Source organism: Falco biarmicus, chromosome Z (genome assembly GCF_023638135.1).
Source record: "Falco biarmicus isolate bFalBia1 chromosome Z, bFalBia1.pri, whole genome shotgun sequence".
In the NCBI taxonomy this organism is placed as follows: Eukaryota; Metazoa; Chordata; class Aves; order Falconiformes; family Falconidae; genus Falco; species Falco biarmicus.
The window spans coordinates 82,284,465-82,290,806 of record NC_079311.1 but is presented as its reverse complement, the minus strand read 5'-3'; positions in this window follow the sequence as shown (position 1 = coordinate 82,290,806).

The following is a 6,342-nucleotide window of genomic DNA, read 5'->3' as shown; positions in this document are numbered from 1 at the left end:
AGACAGCATGTGAATACATAGAGTGGTCCCTGACCCAAAAGGCTTGTGTGGTAGTGATAAGGAGAGAGACAATACATGGGTATGGACTGATAGGTCCTGTGAAAGGCAGGGAGGAGCAAGTGCATGTGAAAGATAGGAGTAAATCCTATTGAGTAAGGGTGTGGGCTGAACAGGATGGTACAGAGAACCCAGATTACACGATGGATAGCAAATAAGAGGAGAAAAAACTTCAGAGATGTAGTAAAGGGAATTTTTTCTACTGACTCTAGAGGACATGAACCCCACAGAAAGACAAATTCCCTCCCAGACTGACTTGCAAAATACATCAGCTTTCTCTAGAAATAACTTCTTTGAATGTAAAATGGTTACAAAGGAAGATTTTAATTTTGGTTATAATGAAATAAAGTGGGGGAAAAAAGGGATGCAATAGAGGAAAATGAATGGCCACTTTTTAAGTCTCGTCAAATTTGTAGATATTGTCAGTGAAAAAATTTTTTTCTGACTTTTGAATTAAGCCCACAGTTCCTTCTGAAATCATTAGAAGAGGTTTTGAGTCCAAAACCATGTGCAAAATGGCTATTACTAAAAATTAAACTCATTTAAACATTGTTCCTTCCATATTAAAGTATAATTTTTCAAAAACATTTTGGTCTCAGTTGGAATAAATGATCAAATATTAAACATTTTTAATATTAACAGTAAGTCTCAAATTGGGGAAAATTGGCATTTCAATGAAAATAACTTTGAACAATCAAAATTTTTATTTAGAATTGGAACTTCAGACAATTTTTTTCACTATGAATAATGGGCCATGTATGATTTATTTAAAAAGGGTGTGCTCATGTTTATCTGAGGAGACCCTTATTGTTGACTTGAGGATGTACTAAATCCTTGAATGGGTGACATAGGGAGTGTGCGAATTGTCCAGGCACAAGATATGTTAATGTTGTTAACTTGAAGATATACTATGTCCTTGAATGGGAATGTTCTAATTGTCCAGGTGCAAGATATGTTAATGAGTTCCTGGAAAGTTAATGAATAGACATGAGTGACTTGTATAAAGAGGAGGCTGAAATGTTCCCTTGGTGTGCATGACTTTGGTGGAGCGATTCCCCGTGCACCCAGCACTGCTGAATAAAGATAACCTCTGCTCACTCGAATATTGGTGACTGATTCTTTAAATCACTATTAATAAGTTTTTCAGAGTCAGTATGGAATTAAGACAAAGTATGAATTTTAAATAAAAAAGCATTTTTTTCCTGAAAATTTATTTGAATTTGTTTTATTATATATTTTCCTTACAGAAATGTTGAGTGATTATTTTAGCTATTTTGATGCTTTTTCCAGCCATTCTTTTGCATAACATTATTTGAAACTCATTGCTTTTCATGAGCACTTTGATTATTTCCTGCTATAAAAGGATTTTGGTGAAGCATCTACACATGTCTTTGCTGCCTATTGCTGCCTTGTTAATCTGACTCTTCCAGGTTTTCATCAATTCCGTATTTCTTCTGAATCATATCCAGCCACAGTTCCCAGGTTACCATTTTCATGCTGCTGGCAGCTTTGTTTTCCCTTATCCTTAGTTCATAGGGCATTGAACTTAGGCAACATCAGACCGCAGTGATATGCCTGCAGTTTTCTTTGTGGGAGTGGAGACAGACCTAAGGACGGGTGGAGGAAGGGGAAAGTGTAGAGGAATGAAGGCAGTGGGTTGATTGGCATTGATGGATGCAGCTGTGGCCTTGTCTCAGAGGCAGTGGGTTGATTGACATGGACGATGTGCAGCTGTAGCTTGTTCTGCTAAGTGGTTAAATAGCCCTGAGGAGTGTGGGAGAGGGAGTTGGATGGAGGGGGAGTGGTGTGGTCTAACCTCTGGAGGAAGGAGAAACAGCACGGACAGTAGAATCTGACTGAGGGTAGAAGCCTTGTTGCAGCCTACTAGTTTGTGCTGCAACAGGAAAGGGGAAGCCAACATGTCCAGGGATAGTGAAGGGGAAATTCAAATTATAGCTGCTCAGCAGTGATAATTCGTGACTGAGGAATGATCTGTCATAAAGGGCAAGAAAGCCCAACTGCAGAAGGGGTTAAGCTCACTGGAAGCAGGAATGCCAGAGACCGGAATTACTCCCTGTAAGGGGGTTAAATTTCTCTTGTTGGTAAGATAAGAAACAGCCCCAGGGTTGCCTTTTAGCCACCCTGCAATGTGAGTGCTCAGCGGCACCTGTGGGCAGCTGGGCTGGGGGATGGACCCACTGCCTGGCCTTGCTCACTGGATGGGTGCTGGTGTTGGCTCATACGTCAGGGATCGGTGCCTGATGATCTTTGCAGATGCCTTGTAGAACTTATGGTGGTTGGACTCTGCCTAATGCATTGTTCATTAATTTTCTTTTTCTTTTATTTAAGCACGAACGTGTGTTTAATTTGTCTCAAGGGGTACCATAAAAATTCCCAAACAGTTGCCATGGTTCTGATCAGTAGAGATGGAAAATACATTTACAGATCATCAGAGAACCAAAATAGGCATATTTCTTACCATTACCTGGTACAGGTGTTGATTTCTCCTACATGGCTCTGCTTCATTAGCTAGTATCTGATTCAACAAGTAGCAGCCTTAGTTTCCAGAGCAAGACTTAAGACAAGCAGTCAGAACACCCTCATACATTTAAATGTTTTCTTGTCTTGCCTTCTTTTCACCAAATGTTCAAAACCCAGTTTATTAGGAATTAGCTTGTTTTCAAGTTACTAGTCAGTAGCTGATGGTATATTATCATGATGGTCCCCTTCATCTTTCCTCAGTGAATTTCATTATGTATATTCTGTCGCAAGTTTTCTTAAGGAGCTGAGAGGTTATTATACTAAGTGTTCTCTTTCTAATTTCTGTCTAAAGTCAATAATTGTAATTATGGTTGTATGTAATATCTTCTATTTTCTCCCCAATTTTAAAAAAAATAATGTCTCTTTATCTTGGGTGGAAAACCAGCATTTATTGCAGTTTTCCTCATGGAACATTATTTTTCTTTAATTTCCATTGTTGGATCTAACAGAATGCACAGCAATCTAATCTAATTTTCACATTGAGAAATCTGACAGCTCTTTTCCCCTCAATGTCAAAATGCATCCGAACTAAGATAATAATTGTATTGCACAATTGCTTTAGTAAAGAGTATTCATGAGTCAATCTGCATAAAAAAATGTTGCCAAGGCTCTTTTCAGCTGGGAAAATTACCATGCTTTTAAAATAACTTACACCCTCCAAAACAGAGTAAAGAGGCATCTGGTCCTCTGAAAAGCAAAGATGAAAGCAGATTTGAAAGAATGCAGCAGGGAACATCAGGCAAATACATATTTAAGAGGAGATAGGTGAATCCTGGGGGCTAATTCCATGGCACTGTAATAAAATGGATGAGGAAAAGATTAATCTCTGCAGTTCCTTTTTTCCCCCCCTGTTAAATATTTATGTTTCTTAGGGTTGAAGTGGAAATCAAAATGCGATCAGAGATCTGAAAGGTTGAAGATAATGCCTTTTTTCTCCCAACTTTTGTTGCATGCGTGGTCTAGATTGTAGTTCAAAGGCTTGCATGAAACAAGTGTAGAGTATTGGACCAGTTGACAGGTGTCAATATTATTTAAAACAACTACAATATGCACTAATTATCCTCCTCTTGTTCTCTTCAGCAGTGAAGCCCAGATTATGATGGATTTTGAACTAGGCTGCTGCTCAGGCTCAAAAATGGTAGTTGGAGGAAGCCTGCACACCATCTTCCTGTCCTGTACATCCTCTGTGGATGATCATAGAATGGTTTGGGTTGGCAGAAACCTTTAAAGGCCATCTAGTTTAATCTCCACGTCATGAGCAGGGACATCTTCAACTAGATCAGGTTGCTCAGAGCCCCATCCAACCTGACCTTGAATGTTTCCAGGGATGGGGCATCTACCACCTCTCTGGGCAACCTGTGCCAGTGTTTCACCAACTTCATTGTAAAAAATGTCTTCCTTATATCTAGTCTAAATTTCCCTCCTTTTAGTTTAAAACCATTACCCCTTGTCCTATTGCTACAGGCTCTACTAAAAAGTGACCTGAAACCTTCCGTACATCAACAACGCTGCATATAGCAGTACATATTTTGCCCTCTTTAGTTTCATGCTGCAAAGCATCTCTAGTGAAGCCACTGTGACCAAACTGGCATGCATTACTGTAGAGATGTTTTGTCATTGTCCTGGTTTCAGCTGGGATAATTTTCTTCTTGGTAGCTGGTGCAGTGCTGTGTTTTGGATTTGGTGTGAGAACAATGTTGAAGTTTTAGTTGTTGCTGGATAATGTTTATACTAAGTCAAGGACCTTTCAGTCTCTCAGACCCTGCCAGCAAGAAGGCTGGAGGGGCACAAGAAATTGGGAGGGGACATAGCCAGGACAGCTGACCTGAACCAGCCAAAGGGATATTCCGTACTATAGGATGCCGTGCTGGGTATATAAACTGGGGGGAGTGGGCCTGGGCCTGTTGATCACTGCTGAGGGACTGGCTGGGCATCGGTCAGCAGGTGGTGAGCAGTTGTGTGGATCACTTTTCTCTCCCTTCCCTTTGGATTTTACTCCTTTCCCCTTTTCCCTGCTTTTCATTATAATTGTTATTGTTCTTATTGTTTTGGTTTTTTTCCTCTTATTTTAATTATTAAATTGTTCTTATCTCAACCTTTGTTTTACTTTCCCTTCCTATTCTCTCCCCATCCCTCTGGGGGAGGGGGTGAGGAGTGAGTGAGTGAGTGGGTGGCTGTGTGTTCCTTAGTTTCTGGCTAGGGTTAAACCACAGCAGTCATCTTGTGTCTTCTGGCAACTTCCTGGCTACACCTCTGAGCTGACTCTGACCTTTGTAGCACATCAGACTTGGTCTTCAAACCATCCTTTCCTGTTGGCCTCCACTTCCTTGTATGCTGGACCATTCCCAATTTGTTCCAAGACTAAACTGACAAAGTATGTTGCCTTCCTACTGCCTTTTCACTACCTCCTCCCACTCCCCCTTCTTACTTCTCATATAAAAAATACTGAACTTTCTCCCTCTCCTCATGCACTCCAGATGCCTATGCTGACCCAGGCTGCCTGTTAGGAGGTGCTGAAGCCAGCAGCCTTACAGCAAGGCTGCTGCAACTCCATGCCCACAAGTCCAACAAGTGAGGCTGAGCACGTATGCTCAGTAGGCACATCGACACAGGTGTATAGTGCACATACCTGTTTTATGCTGGGAGAGGGTGCTACTCTGGTTACCTCATCTGCTGTTTTTTGTCTGCCCTCCTTTGTGTGCATGGAGTCTAATTGTTACACAACCTGACGTTGTTGTCCTTTCTAGTACTCTTCTGCTAACCACCTTCTCTTCCTGCTTTTCACTTCCCAGGTAGCTCTCTGGAAAGGGTCTGTGGCATGGTTTACCCCAAGGAAACAAAAATATACCTGCCTGCTTTGTGTTCTTTACATGAGAGGCAGATTCCAAGCAAGCCATGCAAGCCCCTTGCTATTTAGCCATTAAGCTCTAATCTAGCTCCCACATATTTTCTTACTAAATTACTTTGATCAGTGTCTGCAGTGGACTGTGACATGAAGCTGGGTGCTGACAGGTCCAATGAGTGGCCCTGCAGTGAGCAGATAGAGTGCTACAGAATGCTGGAAAGGGCATTGGAAAAGGTTACTGTGCGAGGGTGCCAGTGGCTGGTCATCTTGCAGCCAGGAGAGAGACATCAGCTAAAAAGGTCATAATGGGAGAAGCAGAGGGAAGGAAAAGGAGAATGAATAGAGATGTCTTTCAACTGCTTCATCACATTAGCAAGATGGCAAGAAAGTTTTTCCTGTTCTTCATGTCACACCAGTTCTGTGAATAAAAATAGGTCACTGTTTTTCAGAGCTTTTAGTCTGGCATCCTTCATGAGATAAATTTACTGGAAACTCAGTTCTCCTACACTACATTTCCTGATAGTGGATCCCTGGATGGTGGAGGTGTGCTACTGTGATTAGTGTGGGTACCCTGTGGTGAAGAATGACCCAGAGTGCCTCTAGTAATATACAAAAACATCTCAAGTAAGTGAAATGCTAAGCTTTGAGAATGCTTGGGAAATTAGATTTTTTTTACAAGAAGAAAGGGATGATCCCATATTTCTTTGGATTCCACTAATTGCAGCCTTTTGGTGTATTTCACTTTGTTTTTAAGTAAGTTCTGCTTTGCCACACCATTTTGCTACTGAACAGCTGTTTGAAAGTAAGACTCAATATGAACAGGAAGTTGAAGCTAACCAGCCTCGTTTCGTTGTTCTCTTATCACAGAGATTACAAACATCATTAAGGCAAAATACAAT